We start from the raw sequence: 21,086 nt of genomic DNA, 5'->3' as shown, positions 1-21,086 counted from the left end.
AACCACCTCCAACAAGTGGCGGTAGCTATGTGGGCGGGAGAGCATCTCCTGCCAACATAGTGATAGCCACACAGGCGCTTCTGTCGGTGTAACTTATTTGTTCAGGGGTGTGTTTTTTTCACAACCCTGAGCAACATAAGTTATACTGACAAAAGTGCTAACATAGACATAGCCTAAGAGGCATAGCACTGAACTTGCAGCCCGAGGAGAGGGGCTACGGTGGCTTTAAGACACCTTTGTGCCCTCAAGCCTTGGCTTCTCTGAGAGCAGGAGAGGCTGCTGGAGTAATTTAAAAGTGTAAGGGCCTTTCTAATTTACTGCAGCCTCTCCTAGGTTGCCTTATGGGCCATAGCAATGCCTCAAATCTCTGCAATACCATGTGCTGCTGCCCCATCACTGGCACCCTCCCTACACCAAGGCATGTATGGGTGTCCTCAGAAGTCAGCCTTATGGAGTCTCTGCAGTGCCTGCAATGGGAGAATCCTTCTCCAGCTGAAATGGAGGCTTTTAGAGCCCCTTTATGCTGCTGTGGCCCTTTTACTTAGACTAAAGTGGCTGGAACACTGGGTAAGAATCTCACCCCACGTATGTGCTTGCAAAGGACAAAAATAGCTTGACAGAAGCCCTAATATTATCTTCAAAAGAGCAAGTATACCAGGTCCATGGCACTGCAAGTGAGGATAACCACATTTTCTGTGGTAATTCACAGATCCCTTTGTGATCATCTAGTCTGATCGGCTGTCTGACACCGGCAACAGAACTTCCCCGAAGTAATTCCTAGAGCATGTCTTTTAGAAAAATATCCCAATCTTGATTTCAAAAATTGTCAGTGATGAAGAATCCACCACAACCCTAGATGAATTGTTTCAATGGATAATTACTTACACCATTAAAATTTTACACCTTATTTCCAGTCTGAATTTGTCCAGCTGTAACTTCCAGGCATTGGACTGTGTTATACCTAAGGCTAAGATTATGTCACAGAGGTCACGAAAGTCAAGGAATCCATGACTTCCGTGATCTGTGACATTTTCCGTTTCAGCCCCAGGGTGCCAGAGCTGTCAGCCAGTGTGGGCCTGGAGCTCTGAGCCACCATGGGAGGCAGGGGCCCTCATATCACTCAGCCATTGGAGGGGGATCTGGAGCCCTCCATTGCCATGAGAGGCGGGGGACCGCGGAGCTCTAAGCCACTGGCCCCAGATCTACGAGCCACCAAGGGAGATAGGGGTCCCCACAGTTCCAAGCCACCATGGGCAGTTGGGCCCCAGAGCTCCCAGCCACCATGGGGACCCCAGAGCAGTCAGCTGCAGCAGTGGCAGGTGATGGACTCCCTGCCCGCAGCAAAGCTAGGGCTCAGCCCTATTTTGTCCAAGTTATTTTTAATAAAAGTCAGGGTCAGGTCATGGGCTTCAATGAATTTTTGTTTATTGCCTATGACCTGTCTGTGACTTTTACTAAAAATAACCATGACAAAATCTTAACCTTAGTTATACTTTTCTCTGCAGATTGAAGAGCCCATTATTAAATATTTGTTTCCCACATAGATACGTAGAGACTATAATCAAGTCACCCCTTAATTTTCTCTTTGTTAAATAGATTGGCTCCTTGCGTCTGTCACTATAAGGCATGTTTTCTAATCCTCTAATCATTATCCTGGCTCTTCTCTAAACCCCTCCAATTTATCAACATCCTTCTTGAATTGTGGTCACCAGACTAGGACGCAGTATTCCAGTAGCAGACACAATGCCAAATAGAGAGGTAAAATAACCTCTCTATTCCTACTCAAGATTCCCCTATAATCATTTACTGCTAACAACAACTGTCTGAACAGGGGCAGCAGAGATCCATCAAATAAATGTAAACATATCTATTTACTCATTTTTTGCATAGTGCAGTTTGCATACAGAAGTAATTTTGATTTTCACCTAACATAAATCATCTGAGGCTCCACTATTTTAGTTATTTGGTCATCTAAAAAACTCATTCAAACAAATATTAAGAAAATACAAGAGGCAACTGCAATGACAGGTCGACACTAACACGTAAAGAACCCACCCACTGTACTCAAACCCACAACTGTGCCCTCCTTTCCTCTGTACTGAGAAATTACACACTGGAGTCATTGCAACAGTTGAATATTTTACTTCTTCTGGACACAGCTGCACCAGCAAAACATGATTAAAAAAAAAAAAAAGATGACTGAGACAGATAAGCAGCCCTTTCCCTGGGCAATTCACATAGTTGAGCGAACTTCAATGTGCCAGAGCCTTGTGACTGTGGACTCACCGACTACATTCAGCCAGCCCTTCCTCAGGGCAAAAAAAACCTGTCAGATGTGTACTTAGATACTATGGTGATGGACAAATCAGAAACATATACAAGTAGGCAGATCAACACACACACACACACACACACACACACACACACACACACACACACACACACCCCACTTAGTTTTGGATTTGTTTCCATAAAGATGAAAAATGCGAAATAAAATCCAGGTTAGTAGTTTTGTGAGGATTTAAGGGCTATGGAAATTGTGATGGGGTACACAACCTTATTTTTATTAACAGCATTTTTCAAAAACATATACTTTCATTTCTTCTCACTGAACTTCAGACATGTCAAAGGTACTCACTTGTTCCTGATAGAGACTAAATTTATAGAAAGTCCAAACTTAAACAAAACCACTTTTGAGTAATACAAAAAGAAAAACCTTTGAAAAATTCTCAACTGATAAAATCACTTTTTATTGCTCAAATTTAAAAAATAATGAATTTTTACAAAAAACGTCATTGCAAAGTAGAATGAAAGTACTCGTTCAAACCTGACTATAAAAGTCACAGTAACAATACAATGATCATCTGCACTTTGGAAGGAAAAAGTTTCTCAAGAACAAATGGTTTATTTACTGTTAATTATAGTACCATGCTTCATCATTCAACATTAAACATGCATTTAGCAATTTTTATAACATTTCTGCTTCAATATCTTCTTTTCAGAACTCTAATAGATCCTCCAAATGAGCTTTATTAATCACTGATGGAAAACTGGCAAAACCCTACTGCATGCCTTGACCACCTTTCAAAATGTCCAATTAGGTCAAACCAAGAAAGCTCTAGAAACCAATTATAACATGAGTTCTAAGCCAAGAAACCTCATTGTACTTTGAAGCAAATGCAACTCTATAGCAAAGAAAAGCAAAATATGTAAGGTCATAAAAAGTATTGTGGCTGAAATCTCAGTTCTATGCACAATAGTTAACCACTCCTTGAATAATGTCATTTTATCACAGATTTTTATCACTGTGGAAATATTGTTAGCCACTTTATTATGAGAAATGGAACTAAACAAACAGTTTCTTATTTATCTAAAAAGGAAGCGTTGACTCTCCATTAACAGTTTCTTCAACATCCTAAATTTATTGCACTAATACCAAGAATTTACAAGTCTAGACCTTAAATTTCACAGGCGCCATACCTCACCTATTAACATCCAAATGTAGATTAACAACATTGCTGACAATATGATGCAACTAATCTTGGCTCAAACAATATTACCTACGTTTAGCTCTTCAATAAAGACTTAGAACTTACTCAGAAGTTTATGCAATATACCCCTAGATAGTGCAATAGGTATGTGATGAAGCAAAGAAACTGCCCACCAGCACAGCAGGAGTTAAGGAGAACCTTTGGACCCAGTCGGCCCCACCTCGTTATACCTGCAGCCAATGCCAGGCCTGGAGGGAGCAGAAAAGGAGAGAGCCTACCCCAGTTCAGGGCTCATGGGTGAAGAGGTAGGAGCTAACTACTTCCCTACCTGATTGGAAGGGCCACCATCTTGTCAGCCAAGGCAGACACCAGGGAGCACATTCTGTCTCCCAGCCAAGGGAGGCAGACCTAGGAGCTTCTGGCAACTGAGGTAACTGGGTGACTGCAGCCCAAAGATATTGTGGGCTCCAGCAAACTTATGGCTGCCCCACCCAAAAGAGCCTGGGACCACAGCAGGGTGCCATCCAAGATCCATGAGAGGGCACCACAGGAGGCAAGCCATTCCAGTAAATTGGAATACAGGGGCCATGCCCCAAATTGAAGAGACTCTGTTAGGAAGTAGCTCAGGGCAATGGATTTAGACTCCCTGCTTGAAGTGCCACCCATTCAGGGGTCAACTAACTAAGAGCCCTGGGCTGGGACTTGGTGGAGTGGAGGGCCTGGGTCCTCCTACCCCCACTGCCTCAAAGACTGATGCACCTTGACCAGAGAAACAAAGAGCTGAAAGTCAGGCTCACCCACCACTAGGCCACCTGGCCCTACAAGCACCATGTTATTAGATGTGACTGGGTTGTTGGAGAACCCAAGTCTGAACTTGCACATCCACATTGCAATTTTATAGCTCTGTAGCCAGAGCCGTGCGAGCCCAAATCAGTTGAAACAGGTCAACTGCAGGTATGTTATTGCTGTGTAGTGCCAAAAGCAGAAGACCCTCGCCCTTGCTCTAAAGAAACACTCCTCTATCTGTGAAACAGTAATAAGCTTTATATAGTCACAACAATCAGCAACTAGAGGGAAACAAGGTCACACACACAAACACACACTAGCCCAGTGTATTATTTTAGCATTAATTAGTTTTGCCTCAATTAATACATATTCTGTCTCCCCATTCCGTCATTCTGCCCTTAGGTTAGCATTTGGTAAGATTTGTACATTCCTGCAACCACTGGATCTCAGCCTTTACCACAGCTGCTTTACCCTGTTTGGCAATATTTTCCTTGTAATTCCCTACCCATTCTTTATGTTTCCTCCAAATTGTGTCTCTCTCCAGTATCTTTTGCTGGAGTTTCAATTTTTGCTCTTTAACATTTTGTCCTTAGATCAGAGAAGATCATCCCTCAAATAAGTCTGGATCAGCTATTTCCCCCCAGCTCGCAGCCTTTTTGGACTGCTTGACAACAGCCCTGAGCACCTTCAGTATTGCCTACATTAAGCTGTTTCACCATTCATCTGTGGTGATTTTCTCTTCCACATCTTCACTGGGCCAGAAAACATCATCCAGTTGAACTTGGATAGCCTGGCAACAGTCACCGTATGAGATTTTTTTGAGCTTTGCTTTTGAAAATTAGCTGCCATCCATTTAGCATGGCTGAGTTCCATCTCCATATCATGGTGGTTCCACCTCATCTCTTGCAACTTCAGTACCTCAGCCCAGCTCCTGTATGTCTCCAGCAAGGTTTGCAAGGACTCCATTATAGGCTTGTGTTTCCTCTTGGCTAGACCCATCTCCTATTCCTTTTCTATTATTATTATTTACCATATGTATTCTACAAGTTTCCTCATTGTTTCTGCCTTGATCTGGTTGATCTCCCATGGAGTCAAGATCATTTTACCTTTTTTATCCCCAAGGCATATCTTGGTCTCTTGAAGGACACATTACAGCTCCATATTCTCAGCTTCCAGCTGCTTTCTGAATACTTCTGTCTTGTGAATCCTTTTTCAACTTGCCTAATGATGGACAATGAGATCAGAGATTTCCTTTAGAAATTCCTCTCTTTTTGGGATGCCTAGTAAGAGTTCTCCACCATGCTCAAAGAAATTTCCTTGGATTTCATTTCTTTCCCAAAGTTCTTCCTCAAAGAGCCTTTCAGTTAATCTTTTACCATGAACTGTACTGCTGTATAATCATGTTCTCATTGTTCCCTTTCACGAGGCCAGCTTCTGCTTGCAAGAGATTTCCTTCATAAACTAAGACAATTGTTCTACCATTTCCCTAATATTCCCCCATGCCATTTCTGATGTGTTCTTTCACATCTAACAATGGCTTTTCATTTATCTTGTTCAAAGCTTCATGCCAATTGTCCCATATCACTGAATAGTGGAAGTAGCAGATTTTCACTTTAAATTCATTGATACAATGACAGAAATCTTGAACTTTTCCTACTCAACACACTTTTCTGCTTTAAGTTCTTAGCTATAGGAGCAATGAGTCTTATATCACAGAATCATAAAATATCAGGGTTGGAAGGGACCTCAGGAGGTCATCTAGTCCAACCCCCTGCTCAAAGCAGGACCAATCCCCAACTAAATCAAATATCCCTTTGGTAAAGCTTAGTTCTCCCTTTTTAAAAGTTTCAAAATATCTTATGTAAGAGGCTTATCAACCACAAAGATGTAGAACCTGAAGATGTCCTGTTTTCCTCTGTAATTTTCATTCAGTCTCTCAGGGCTTGTCTTCACATACAGCGTTACAACTGCATGCCGTAGCGCTTTAGTAAAGATGCTACTATGCCAACTGGAGAGTTTCTCCCATTGGCTTAATTAATCCACGCCTCTGAGAGGCAGTAGCCATGCCAACAGGAAAAACTCTCCCATCAACACAGCACTGTCTACACAGAGGGTTAGGTTGGTATAACTACATTGCTCAGGGAGGGTCATGGACAGGGCAGTATTTCCAATTAGGCAGAGTAGCCATGTGCCTAGGGGCCCCGGCATTCTAGGAGCACCTAAAAGTTAAGTTTCATTTTTACGGAAAACACGAAGGTCGCTGAAGATGCTGCACCTAGGGGCATGTAAGGTGTAAATCCGGCCCTAGTCATGGATTTTTTTTTTTTTTTTTTTTTAACACACTGAGAAACGTAGTTATGCTGATATAGGTCTGTAGTGCAGACCTAGCCTTAGTCTCTTGCTATATTTTCTTCCCTCCATTGTTTCTTTGAAAACAATTTTTCTTTAATATATAAGTCTCTGACCTCATACATTCCTACAAATGACATCCACATTGCCTCTCTTTACCAAGAATACATCCCACCTTCTATTCTGCAACACCTCATAGTTGCTGTAGTACAGGGGTGGCCAACCTGAGCCTGAGAATGTACCAGTGTACATTGCCAAAGAGCCACAGTAATATGTAAGCAGCCCCCCACATCAGCTCCCACATCAGCTCCAGCGCCTCCCATCCACCAGAAGCCCCACTGATCAGCATCTTCCGCTCCCTCCCTGCAGCTCCTGATCAGCTGTTTCGTGGCATGCAGGAGGCTCTGAGATGGAGGGAGAGGAGCGAGGGCATAGCAGGCTCAAGGTAGGGGGCAGAGCCAGGGGTTGAGCAGTGAGCACCCTGTGGCACATTGGAAAGTTGGCACCTGTAGCTCCAGCCCCAGAGTCGGTGCCTATACAAGGAGTTGCATATTAACTTCTGAAGAGCCGCATGTGGCTCCGGAGCCACAGGTTGGCCACCCTTGCTGTAGTATGTACAATCGGACAATCAACTTTCCACCATTTAGCTAGATTTTCTCCTGTGGCACCAATATTCTCTCCAGAACACGAGGACTATTTAGAACCTGAAAGCCTCCCTCTTCTAGTCTGAACACTTTTTCTAGTGGTCAAAGCCAGATGACTGGTATATTAAATTCTTTTTCAGATTTGTTTCCTCTTTCTGTTATATAGAAAACAAATCTCTCAGCTATTCATAAGCGTCTCTAGTGCATAAGGACTGCCTTTACTGCATTTTGCTACTGACTTCAATAGGAGTAGGATCTGTCATTACTGAAGGGAGATTTGTTTTGTGGTAAAGACATATGACAGTCAGGGAATCTGATTTTTCTTCTCAGCTCTACCATGGATTTCTGTGGGACCTTGAACAAGTTACGTGATTTCTCTGTCTTGAGTTTTCAATTTTTTTCCTTATTAAGTCTTATGTCAATTCTTCAGAAGTAATTACTAGAGAAACACATGACTCAAACATATATTGTTGCCAAAATGTACTGTCTTGGCCACCACACTCACCAAGAGGCCACTTGTACATGTATTTTTAATGGCATTGATTATCCTTCAAACCCAGAAGTGCCAGTGACATACTATGTCATTATAGAGATTGCACGTACATTAATGGAAACATTCACAAAGGACTTCATTTGTTAAATGATCACACAGTATTACCTTCAATTACACAACTCTACATTTACATGTTGGTTTGTGACATGAACTTAACACTTTTTCAAAATCTTTAAAATGATGGTCTTGTTCAGCTGCAACTTTTAGTTAAACTTAAGCTGCCACTCACACAAAAAACAAAAACAAACAACAAAAATATGGTCCTTTGGAAAGAAGCACTGCTATTCTACTAAATTACATACAGTATCACAGAATATACAGAAAGGGATACTCTGTTTAAAAAAAAAAGCAGCTCACATTTGAGGATTATTTTGTTTACAAAGACACGGTCACAAAAATAAAAAATATTTGCTAAACTAAGAGACTTGGAGAAACTAAACACAGAAGATCCTTACTCTAGCATTAACAAAACCACCTGACTGGTGATTTAAGAAATTTCTGGGATGGAGGGAAGCCACACAATCAGCAGGAAGCTGCTTGAAGTAAACGATGTCTCATGATACACTTAGCAAATGACAAAAGTCAGTGAAAAACAGGGTTTGATTTTAAAAGAGGTGAAAGGGGAGTTTTCACTGTTTCCTGTGATGGGGTCTGTCAGGCCTTCTCTGCTTCTTGCTGGAGGCATCAGCACCTCAATACTCCCTACCCAAGAAAAATCTCCTCAGATGGGGCAACTAACAAGATAGGCCTCCAGAGGCCTAGAAGAGGCAGGAGGAGTTAAGGCAGGCCAGTTAAGAAGGCTTGTCTGCTTTTGCTCAGGAGCACACCTAGGTGAGACAGACAGAGGAAGAACTCCTCCGGGCTAACCTAGAACTCAGGTCCAGGCCAAGGCCTTGCCTTAAGAGTGCTGCATTTGAGGGGAGAGGGGTTCCTCTTTGTTTAAAGGTTCAGCCAGCTGAATCCTGAGTTCCTGTTTTGTTACTTGATTGTTTGAAGACTGACACCAAGCTTACCCCACAAGCTATCCTGCCCTACGCAGACAGCCAAACCTTTCAGATTAAAGCAGGGAGCATCACGCACGGCCCTCAAAAGAGCACTATAGAGCAGCCGTGTCTCCCACAACTTGGTACAAGAGGTGGGGTCAACTCCCACTTTTCCTGTAAAGACGAACCATGGAGGAGACCATATGATTCCTAGCTCAGCAGCAGCAGGCCCAGCCAGAGGCCCAGGAGCTTTTCCTGGAAGGGCAGCAGTACACTCAGTAAGCCAACCAACAGCATCAAAATATGTTCCTCAAGCTCTCGCAGCAGCAGTTTCAGGAAGCAATACTGGAGCACATCACTGGCCACCCCCCACTCTGAAGTGACTCTGTTGGCACCAGCTATCACCTTTTCCAAACTGGGCCTGCTGAAGACCCCAGAGGCATATCTTGTTAGTTTGAGCAGGTAGCCCATGCTGCCCAATGGGAGAAGACCACCTGGGCTGCACAACTAGGCCCTTTTCTAACTAGGGAAAACCCAGAAGCCTACCGGGCCTTAGATTATGAAGCTGTGAAGGACTAGGATACCCTGGAAGCCACCATCCTCAGCCAACTAGGAGTATCAGCTGTGATGTACTAGCACTGATTCTGGACAATTGCTCACCAGAGCCATGACCCCGGCTGTGGCTCCAGGGCTAAAAGTGGGTCATCATCTGGCTCTGGCCAGCTTCCTGCTCTCCAGCAGAGATTGTGGGGTCAATGGCACTCAAACTGTACCCAGATATTTTGCCGACCATCATTCAAACCTGTCAACCTGGGTATGTAAATACAATCCCAATACATTGAAGACTTTATGACAGCAGATTGGTCCAGCCAGGGTGGATGGCCCAGGTTGGTGAAGCAGGAGTTAATCCAGCGTACCAGAAAAGGGCCAGGGGGCTCCCAGGGAAGTCTCAAAATGACTGCCAGTGAAACCCAGAGGACTCCCCACAACACCACCACAAGAACTACCAAAGAGGAACTGCATGGAGTCCCACATGAGGAGCAGGCCAAGGACTGGCCAAGAAGCCTCCCCTATTTGGACAATCAGACAGGATACTAGTTTAGATGGACCATTGGTTTGACCAAGCTTAGACATTCTTATGTTCCCGCTGTGGGAAGCCAGGGCATGCCAGACACTTGTGCCCCTCATGGAGTGTGATTCTGTGAACTGTGGCTTTGCACTTGACAGTTTTAGCTCCAGTAGCACTTGGGGAGCTGAACAATGGCAGGGCTAACAGACTCTGGGTGACCCCAAACCCTGATCCAAGAGGTCCTATTGGATCCAGAAGAGTAGCGAGAGGATGACCAGGTGCATGTGATGTGTATCCACAGGGACACTCAAGCCTACCACCCAGCACAAATACATTTGAATACAGGGAAACAGGCTGTAAGATTTCAAGTTAGTATAACCCCCAACTTGCTGTGGGAAGTAATAATCAGAAGGGTTTGGCAACATTTGTCCTCATTACTACTGCATCACCCAGAGAACCCAGTTGCCACTTCAGTCTGATTGTCTGACATCTTTCAGATTCCTGTATCTGACCTTTGTGATGGCTCATTGTAAGCCAAGAAGACTCTGAAACAGTGACAACTAGACAGGAAGGACTGGTTGCAAACTGCCTTTGCATCTGATGAGCTGTCTGGCAGCCCAACAGAACCACCTTAGGGCAATGCTCTTCCTAACACTGACTCAAGAGTAGTAGCTAGAATCTTTGATCTGGTTCAGGAGTAAAAAAGGAGATGACAGCTTTAGAGAGGCATACACTTGGCTTGCATTGGTTAACAGAATCATCGTGCGGAAGGCTCAGGTCTCCCAATTTCCCCACTTTGAACAACAAAATAATTCACTTTACTGTGTGGAGAAAAACTCCCAGACAGGTGAGATACGCCTCTAGCTTCTGGTGCCCCAAAGAATTTGAAAAGAAGTATTGTGACTAGCATGCTGCGCCCCCTTTGCCAGTCACTTGGGCAGAAATAAAACTCTAGAAAGGGTGCTAGATAAACTCTTGGCCACAAGGAGGTGGCAAACTTTTGTGCAATCTGTTCCAACTACCAACAAGTAGTATGTGAGGGACACCTCCTGGCTCCCTTCATCCCCTTACTACTCATAAGTACCCTGCTTTGAGCAGTGGGGATGGATGTAGCAGGGCCATTTGAAAAAAATGCAAGGGAGCACCAGTATGTCTTGGTAGTAGTAGATTATGCAACTTGCTACTCTGGAGGCAGTTCACCTCTGCTCAGTAACAGCCAAGGCCATAGCCAAGGAGTTAGTCCTGCCTTTTGCACAAGTAGGCTTGCCTACCAAAGTCCTCACAGGTCAAAGGAGTAGCTTCACCTCCCACCTAATGCAGGACATATGACAGCATCTTAAGGTTAGATCCCTCCAAACTTCAGCATACCATCCCCAGACTGATGGCTTGGTGGAAAGGTTTAACTAGACCATTAAGCAAATCCTGAAGAAATGTTATGATGATGGACCCCAATGCTTGGAATCAGCTACTTCCTTATCTTCTCTTTGCCATACAAGTACCACCTCAGGCCTCAACAGGCTTCTTGCCCTTTGAACTGTTCTGTGGCTGACAGTCTCAAGGACTCCTGGACCTCCTTAAAGAGCCCTGGGAAGAGCAGCAATCATGCTCTCAAAACATGTTACATGTGACCCACACACCTCCTGGGTGTGGTGTTCTGTCCCCTCTAGTGGAGGGCAGGGGGAGTGAGAGACTGCTCTACAGCCAGTTGCCTTTTAGCTCGTGCAGTAAAGGCTCACACACTAAACTTTTTAGCTCATGCGGTAGAGGCTCATGCACTAAGCTCCCTGAGTCAACGACTGGGATCTGTTGGCCTTACAACAGCATATCCTCCTACAGCTGTGCAAGCAGCTCAAACGAGTAGGACAATTTGTGAAGGAGATGCTCCTGTGGGCCCAAAAAACCCAGGCCCAACACTATAATAAAGGAATTTGGGAGGGTTTTTTCCAGCCAGGACACCATGTGCTGCTATGCCTCCCCACCCCAGACAGCAAACTCCTGGCCAAATGGCAAGGATCCTATGAGGCTGTCAGGCAAGTTGGAAAAGTTGATTATGAAATTCACTGTCCAGACAAAAAGAAGAAACACCAGATATTCCATGTAAATAGGTTAAAACCGTGGCAGGCACAGGAAAGCTTGTTCACAGATCCCAGGGGTCTCCCTGAGCATCTGGACCCCCAGATACAAGAGCCAGCAGGCGCTGAAGATGTGCGGATAGCAGAAAGTCTTACTCCTAAGCTTACGCTGGCAAGCCAGAAACATATTGACCCACTACGACACGGTATTCTCCACCCATTCTCAGTCAAGGTGAACACATTTACTGAAACACTGACTTTAAACCTGCTCAGAGGTAAGGCCTGAACATGCAACTTATTGCATTCCTGAGCAGGAGGTACAGGCCATATTAGACCCTGGCATCATTGAGGAGTCCTAGATGTAGCCTTGGTGTAGCCTGGTGGCTTTGGTTCCCAAACCCTATGGGATCACTTGATTTTGCATGGACTTTCTGAGGCTTAACTTAGCATCACAGTCTGATGCCTACTCAGTGCCACACATTGATGAACTCCTCAAACACCCTGGGAAGGCTAAATGTATCACCACACTTGATTTAACGAAGGGTACTGGCAAATACCCCAGCTTCCAAACAAAAGATAGCATTTGCCACACATCTTGGGCTTTTTCAGTTTACGACCATGCCTTTTGGACTGCCTGGGCCCCTATCACATTCTAGAGGCTTATGGACTGAGTCCTACACCATCACAGCCAGTTTGCAGCAGCCTATTTGGATGATGTATTTAATTTTAGTATGACCTGGCAGTCACATCCGGTACAGGTGGCCTCTGCATTACAATCATTGCAGAAGGTGGAACTCACCACTAATCCAAAAGAATGTAAGTTTGGGATGCAGGACACCTGCTATCTTAGGTATTTCATAGATAGCCTCGATCAACAGCCTGACCTACGGTGTCTGGACTTCTCATTTGTGTTTATATTACAAACTGATGCTTCCACAGTTGGACTGGGAGCAGTACTGTCACAAAACTTCCAGGGGGTGGAATATCCAATACTCTACCTAAACTGGAAGCTGCAACATCAAGAGACCAGGTAGTCCACCACTGAGAAAATGTCTAGCCATCAAATGGGCTGTGGGGCATTACACTATTGCCTTTTAAGGGCTCCTTTTGACCTTGTAACAGACTGTGCACCCCTTAAATGGTTGCAGGTGATGAAGGGCAATAACTTTCACATTACTCAGCGGTATTTGGCATTACAGCCTCATGCTTTTTGTGCATGACACCAGCCGGGTTCACAGCACCAGAATACAAACTTATTTTCCCTGAATCGTGGCCTCACTGTGGAGCGGAAAGAACAGGCCCCTGGGCCTGTTCTGTGGAGACTGGTGTGTAACAGGACCGGTCAGGCCTTCTCTGCTCCAGGCTGGTGGCATCAGTACCCTGACACTCCCTGTCCAAGGTAAATCCACTTAGAGTGGGCAACCAACAAGACAGTCCTCCAGAGGCCTAGAGGAGCCAGGAGGAAATACTCAGTGACCAATCAAGAACCATCAGGCCAATTAAGAAGGCTTGCCTGCGTTATCTCAATAGCGCACCTGAGTGAGTCTGGGAGAGAGGAAGAGTAACTCAAGCACAGGCAAGAGCCTTGCCCTAGGGGCTGCAACTAAGTATTTGCATCTGAAGGGTATTTTCCCCCTCTCTCTTTGTGTAAAGGTACAGACAGCCTGAATTGCTATTGATTGTTTAGAGACGGATGCCAAGCTTAGGGCCTCCTTCCCCAAACAGACAGCCAAAGCCTCCAAACTAAGTCAGGGAGCACCTGTAGTGCCCCATGTAGTCCTGCCCAGGGCACTGCAGAGCAGCCCTGCGTCCGCCATTTCGCCCCCCACCCCACCAAATCACCATGCCGGTATCCGAAGCCGTCCTCCACCCCCTATTCGACACTGCTCTACAGACTGAGTACTGTCGGGCCTCACATTTCATGCAAGGACAAACTGAAGCAGCCCCTGAATGGGAAGCTGGGTGCCAAGATCGTGGGCCGGTCTCAGCACAACAGTTCACATTCAGCTGGGGCGGGTGCACCTTCGCTGTCTGCTGCAAAGTTCTGAGGAGTCCCCCCAGGCCAGCACCAGCTACAGCTAGTGTAAACGGTAGTGAAATAAATAGGACTAGCAGTCTGCTGAACCTGCTGCCCCCCTCTTCAAGGCCTGTGCTACCCAGCACTCCCAGATCTCGGGGGCCCAAGCTCCCAGCACATTCTCTGCCTCCAGCCTTTGTAACCTGGGAGAGGCAGGGGGAGGCTGCACTTAAAGCCCCCAGCTGCAGGAGTCTAGCCCAGCAGCTGGGCAAAGGCAAAGTCAACCCTTCCCCCCCTGCACTTGAGATCCCAGAGCAGAAAACAAGGCAGCCCTGGAAGGGCCCTGCCCACCCCCGGGTGCAGCGCTCGGCAGCATCCCAGGCCCCCCCCCACCCACCTTTCCAAGGGGCTTCTGAATCGAAACCACTTGTGGCGACTGGCAGCTCCCTCCGCCTCGCCTCGCCCCCCAGCTCATTGCTGGCTTGTAAAGACTTCTTTGCACGCCGCCCGCCGCAGCCTCCCCCTGGTCTCTGCGGGGCGATTTCCTTGCGGGGAAAGGGCAGCCCCTAAGGAAGCGCGGAGGGGGACCTCTCACCTGACAAACGCCAGTCTGAGCGCGGGAGACGCCGGGCAGGCTCCTGCAGCGCTTCGGAGCGAGAGAGGCGGGCGGTGTCCTGAAATAACCCTGGAACTAGGGCGGCGCGGAGGGGGGGGGGCGAGCGCAGGCGGGGGGAAGTAACGCTAAGCACGGGCTGAGGGAGGCGAGGCGCAGCTAGAGAGCGGGAGCGAGGCCGGGCTCTGTTTCTCTTTCCATTCCCCCGGGGAGGAGACGCCCGGGCATTGCCCAGCCCCCGCAGATGCCTCGCACGCGCCCCGTGCCCCCACTCGGCGCTGCGGGACAAAGGTGGACGGGCCCAGTGACCGCGCTGTCGTCACCTGCTCCCCCAGCCGGGCAGAGGGCATGTTGAGAACGGGGTGGGGGTGGGGAGCCCGGTGGCCTGTCCCTTTTTTGGCAGATTCCAAGACCGCCTCCTTGCTCCTGTTTGCTCCGTTACCATATTCGCTCCCTCTGTTCGCCGGCTGCAACAGTAAGTATAGGTTTCAGACTAACAGCCGTGTTAGTCTGTATTCGCAAAAAGAAAAGGAGGACTTGTGGCACCTTAGAGACTAACCAGTTTATTTGAGCATCAGCTTTCCTGAGCTACAGCTCACTTCGTGGGATGCATGCAGTAAGTATGTGGCCTGGCCTCTGATCCGGACTAGCCAGGCTTGGGAGGCAGCCCTTTTTGAGGGTCCCTCCCTTTATGCCACGTGTCCCCAACATTACAGAAGTCCGTGGGCAGCTACTCTAGATCGTGATTGCTCTCTCTCAAGATAGAGCATGAATCCAGGGTCCTTGTTCATCCTGGTATTATAATTGTGCGCAATGGCCTATGGCTAAGATGCTATGTTGATTAACTTCTGTGTTCCAGTTATTATAGCACAATTATGTGTAGTTACCAGTTTATAGTCATTGAGCATTTTCTTCATCTGTGAAATAGGGCTAATGATACCGACTTCCTTAGTAAAGCACTTTGAAATCTACTGCTGAAAAGTGCTATATAAGAGCCAGGAATTAATTATTTTATTTAGAAGATGGCTAATGAGAGCAGTGATTTGTGATCAGCATATAGCTCAACTGCTTGCCACAGAGAGAGAGGAGGGTTGTAACTTGGAAAAGTAACTAGCACCCAGGGTCAAAGTGCAGAAAAGTCTGTGGAACTCTATTCATGCTGACTCACCATATCCTCTCCCTGATGGCTGCTGTGTCTTTTGTCCCTTCCCTCAGAGGCTGCACCTCTGTTCCCCTCCCCTTTCCTTTGGTGACTGTCCCATTCCCCACCCCATCCCTGCTTCCCCTAGTGGCTGCTTTCCACTTTCCTCCTACTTTGGTGATTGATTATTCCCTTTCACTTTCCTTTTGGCTTCTGGTCCTGTGTTCCCTTCCCTTTGGTAGCTGTTGCCTCTTCTGCCCATTTCCCCCTATGCCCATTTCCCCCTAACCCTGCCAGCTCCCACTTTACTTCCTTCTCTGGTGGCCGCTCCTTTGCCTCCTTCCCTCACTTCTCTGGTGACTGTTAACCACCACCACCACATTTCCTGCTGGCTCATTTAGAGCCGTGGACTATTGCCAGGAGTAATGGGAGTAAATTTGTAGAAGGCGCATTTAAACTAGAAAAATGGAGGAAAACATGCTAATGGAGATAATCATTAGACTGGGGTGTAACCACCACAGGGAAGTGATGGAAGTCCCACCACTCTGAGCACTTTAAACCGGATAAAGCATTAAAAATGTACTGTAGGGAAGAGTCCTTCAGTGAGCCCTTGGAATGGATAAAAAGGCCTGTTGTAAGGCTTTTCCCTTTCTAAATTCCTCAGTATCCAACACATCAGATGGATGTTTCTGCTAAAATGATCAGAGGAACAATTAAGAATGGTGGCAGTCAAATTGAAATCATTAGCGTTGAGATGGTGTGGTTAATAGAAGCTGTTCTAATATTTCAGGCTGTTTGCAGACTCCGGAAGAACCTGCTAGAAAATTAATTGTTTTAAATGAAATCTTAAATTATTCAGAAAGCACTGGGGCTACTAGAGAAATGCCAGAATAGTGCTCTGGCCTATTTCTATTCACTTTGAGCTCTGACTGCAAATATATTTGAATGGGGGAAGCTATGACTGCATAATAATAGTCCTCTAGGCTTATGTTCCTTCTCGGTGGAGTCTTTTTTTTTTTTAAAAAAAAAAGGACACTGAATTACATTTTTCTTCTAAACTGCAAAGAATGGATATTTTTCTCACAACAGTTAAAGAGAACTCAGTGGCATTTCAGCATTGGCTGGATGCAGGATAAACACAGTAGCCAGTATATAACCACACACTCACCCACTTCACAAATGTCAGGGTTTAATTGACACAAAAATGATAACGCCTTACTTCCATTGTCAGCGTCATCACTGATGGCACTTTTAACACACAGGAACAAAAATAAGGACAAAGTAGTACCTAGATACCATGGTGATGCATGCATTAGAAAACCATAAATGAGATAAACATCAACATTACTCTTACTGATGGATACAGTTAATTTGATTAGACATTGTAATAAGATACCAGCTGAGACCCAAACACTGTTTGTTTGGGGGTTTTTTTGAAGCAGAAAAGAATTAAAACAACATTACAGTTTTCATTTAAACCTTTAGAACTTGGCACCCTCATAGTGCAATTCTATTCTGAAAATGACTATACAAGTGGCTTCATGGGGTTTTGTATTTATTGTGATTATTTCTGTATCAAATGTGCTCAATTTACAAGTAAAAAAAGTTGGATCTACTAGCTTCCACCCCTGCAAACTCACTCGGGAGCTGAAAGTCAACTGGAATCTTCTCAGGAATCACAGTAATCATGTTTTAAAAATCTAATTGAAAAAATATGTATCCCTTTATCTTCAAACAATTGTCTTACAGGACTTCCTTTTTCCAAAATAGATCATAGTGGGTTTAGAGTTTAGCAAAAGTCAGATCATAAACATTTTACTTTTTTCTCTGCTTACATAGAGAAAATCGCTGAAGAGGTAGAACTGTCATGGTGTTCGGCCCTAAATGTGACCAATTGTTTGCAAAGACCATGTAATCTTTTGTGTTCTGTTTTTAAAACAAAGGTGTCAGATTCTTTTTTTCTTTGAATTAAAGAGCTACCTGAAAACTTTTTATGCGCTCTGTCTGCATTATACCATAAAACAAAACTATACAACTTCTACTTATTTAAAAAACCCTGCTAAAATTCCATATTTTAAACTAGGGGTGGGCAAACTTTTTGAGGGCTATATCTGGGCGGGGAAACTGTATGCAGGGAAGGGGGTTGGGGTGTGGGAGGGGGTGCGGGAGGGGGTGCAGTGTGCAGGAACAGGCTTAGGCCAAGGAATTGGGGCAGAGGAGGTGTGTGGGGCATATGAGGGGGCTCAGAGCAGGGGATTGGGGTGCAGGAGGGGTGTAGGGTGCGACGGGCTCAGGGCTGGGAGTTGGGGTGCAGGGTGCAGCAGGGGGCTCAGGGCAGGGAGTTGAGGTGCAGGAGGGGTGCGAGATGCAGGCAGAGGGCTTAGGGAAAAGAGTTGGGGGCCAGGGTGCAGGAGGGGTTCGGGTTCCACCGCGGCGCCACTTACCTAAAGCAGCTCCAGGTTGCCAGCGGCGTGCACCAGGGCCAAGGCAGGCTCCCTGCCTGCCTGCCCGCCCGCCCTGGCCCCATGCTCTGGGAAGCGGCCGGAACCACGTCCCTGCGCAGCCCATGGGGGAGGAGACACAGGGCTCCACCTGCTGCCCTTGCCGCGCCTCTAGGTACCTCCTCTGAAGCTCCCATTGGCCACAGTTCCCGGCCAATGGGAGCTGCATGGGGCAGTGCCTGGAAGCAAAGGCAACGCACGGAGCCCTCTGCCCCTCCCCCTGCCGCCCCGGGCCACAGGGACGTGGTGCTGGCCTCTTCTGAGAGCAGTGCAGGGCCTGCGGCACCACAGGGGCAATGCCGCAGGCCAGATCCAAAGCCATGACGGGCCAGATCCGGCCCGTGGGTCATAGTTTGCCCACCCCTGTTTTAAACAAACAGACTCAGTTATGTAGAGTACACAATTACTACAGACTCAGCAAATGGACTCTAAAGAATGTTTTAGGCACAAAATATATATTGAATGTTCATGAAAAATGAGGGACTAGTAACTAACTTGAGCCAGAAATCGTGCTGGCTGGCATTGTGCAAGCTTCCTTACTGAGCACTGCTCTTGCACTTCGGTGCTGACTTGCAACATTCCCTACTATTCTAGTGTTGAGCCACTGGAAAAGAGACTGCCAATCATGCCAAATGTGTCTAGCTAATTAGCAACTCACTGGAGTAAATAGTTGTCTAGCAAAGCTGTAAGTGCTGAAAATTTCATCAGTTCAGTAACTGACATTATTATTATTTATTATTAATTATAAAATATTGAAGTAGCACCCAGAGGCTTTATTGTGCTAGGGACTCTGCAAACACAGATGAAGATATAATCCCTGTCCCAAAGAACAAGGTAAGTGTTATAGAAAGGGTAGGGGAAAGGGATACAATAAAAATATATACACTTTTTATAAAAATATATTTACAATGTTTTGAATAAAATTTAATATACAAATAAGTGCCAGCCAACCCTATGTATCTTTAGAGCTATCATTTAGCAAGCTTACACCAAAAGATTTTGGGTTAATAAGAGTAAGGAAGAGTGTGAGTAAGGAGCAGTGTGCAGGAGCTCAGCTCCAGATGTTCTAAAGTGGTCCCCAAACTGTGGGGCACACCCCCCTACGGGGGCACAGAGGAACATTTGCGGGGGGGGCTGCAGCAGGGCCTAGGCCAGCCCCACCGGGGACGGGGAGGGAGCGCCACACTTCCAGTCCCGCTTCGCTCCCAGATCAGCTCCATCCCCAACCCCATTCAGCTCCCAGCCCTGCTCTGCCACCATGCCAGATCTGCCCCCAGTCCTGCTCTGCCTCCAGGTGCAGCTCCGCCCCCAGCTCCACTCCACCCCTGGCTCTGGCCTCAGACCAGCTCTGCCCTTATTCCCTCTCCGCCCCCAGACCAGCTCCACCTTTAGCCCCAGCTACTCCCACATCCTCAGTCCACCCCCAGCTCTGCCTTCAGCCCAACCTCCTCTGTTGAGAAAGCCTTGATTGTGCAAAATGGAGAGGGGGCACGGACAGATTCTATTAATGGCAAGGGAGGGCGCAACTGAAAAATTTGCACACCACTGACCTATGCTGATGGGAGAACCCGTCCCATCAGCATAAGTAGGATCTACACTGAAGTGATACAGTGGCACAGCTGTGCTGCTGTAGTGTTTTAAGTGTAGACGGGCCCTTACTCCTGAAGGTTCTTGTTCTAAGCAAAAGGAGTGATGAACTGGTAACCAATGGAAAACCTGTGGGTGGGGTTTGAAGGACTGTTAATCAGTTAGAGCTCTTGTTGGAGATGGGGTGATCTCTGGTAAGCTTATTAGCACAAGTGTGGGTTCTTTTATTGTTTTTAATATGTTTTCTCTGTAATGCTTGTATCTTAAGTAAAAAAGGAGTACTTGTGGCACCTTAGAGACTAACCAATTTATTTGAGCATAAGCTTTCATGAGCTACAGCTCACCTCATCGGATGCATAAAGTGGAAAGTGCAGTGAGGAGATTTTATATATACATACAGACCAAGAAAAAATATACATTGTAAGGAGAGTGATCACTTAAGATGAACTATTACCAGCAGGAGAGTGGGGTGGGGGGGGAGAGAAAACCTTTTGAAGTAATAATCAAGGTGGGCCATTTCTAGCACATTTCCAGGGTTAACAAGAACGTCTGAGGAACAGTGGGTGGGGGAAGGGAAGGAATAAACAAGGGGAAATAGTTTCACTTAGTATAATGACTCAACCACTCCCAGTCTCTATTCAAGCCTAAGTTAATTGTATCCAATGTGCAAATTAATTTCAATTCAGCAGTCTCTCGTTGGAGTCTGTTTTCGAAGTTTTTTTGTTGAAGGATAGTCACTTTGAGGTCAGAAATCGAGTGACTAGAGAGATTGAAGTGTTCTCCAACTGGTTTATGAATGTTATAATTCTTGACATCTGATTTGTGTCCATTTATTCTTTTACGTAGAGACTGTCCAGTTTGACCAATGTACACGGCAGAGGGGCATTGCTGGCACATGATGGCATATATCACATTGGTAGATGTGCAGGTGAATGAGCTTCTGATAGTGTGGCTGATGTGATTAGGCCCTATGATGGTGTCCCCTGAATAGATATGTGGGCACAGTTGGCAACGGGCTTTGTTGCAAGGGTAGGTTCCTGGGTTAGTGGTTCTGTTGTGTGGTGTGTGGTTGCTGGTGAGTATTTGCTTCAGGTTGGGGGGCTGTCTGTAGGCAAGGACTGGCCTGTCTCCCAAGATTTGTGAGAGTGATGGGTCGTCCTTCAGAATAGGTTGTAGATCCTTGATAATGCATTGGAGAGGTTTTAGTTGGGGGCTGAAGGTGACAGCTAGTGGTGTTCTGTTATTTTCTTTGTTGGGCCTGTCCAGTAGTAGGTGACTTC

At 46.2% G+C, this 21,086-nt stretch overlaps 1 protein-coding gene across 1 annotated transcript in view; it reads right to left on the bottom strand.

Annotated features, from left to right (window-relative positions):
- THRB (thyroid hormone receptor beta) overlaps positions 1 to 14,643 on the bottom strand; it is a 289,369-nt gene extending 274,726 nt beyond the window's left edge. Inside the window, exon 1 of the mRNA XM_077811266.1 lies at positions 14,560 to 14,643. The gene's annotated coding sequence lies outside the window, so the exon portion shown is untranslated. The remainder of the gene's footprint in view (positions 1 to 14,559) is intronic.
- Between the last annotated feature and the right edge of the window lie 6,443 nt (positions 14,644 to 21,086).

Source organism: Eretmochelys imbricata, chromosome 2, assembly GCF_965152235.1.
Source record: "Eretmochelys imbricata isolate rEreImb1 chromosome 2, rEreImb1.hap1, whole genome shotgun sequence".
NCBI lineage: Eukaryota > Metazoa > Chordata > Testudines > Cheloniidae > Eretmochelys > Eretmochelys imbricata.
This window is presented reverse-complemented; position numbering and strand designations above follow the sequence as displayed.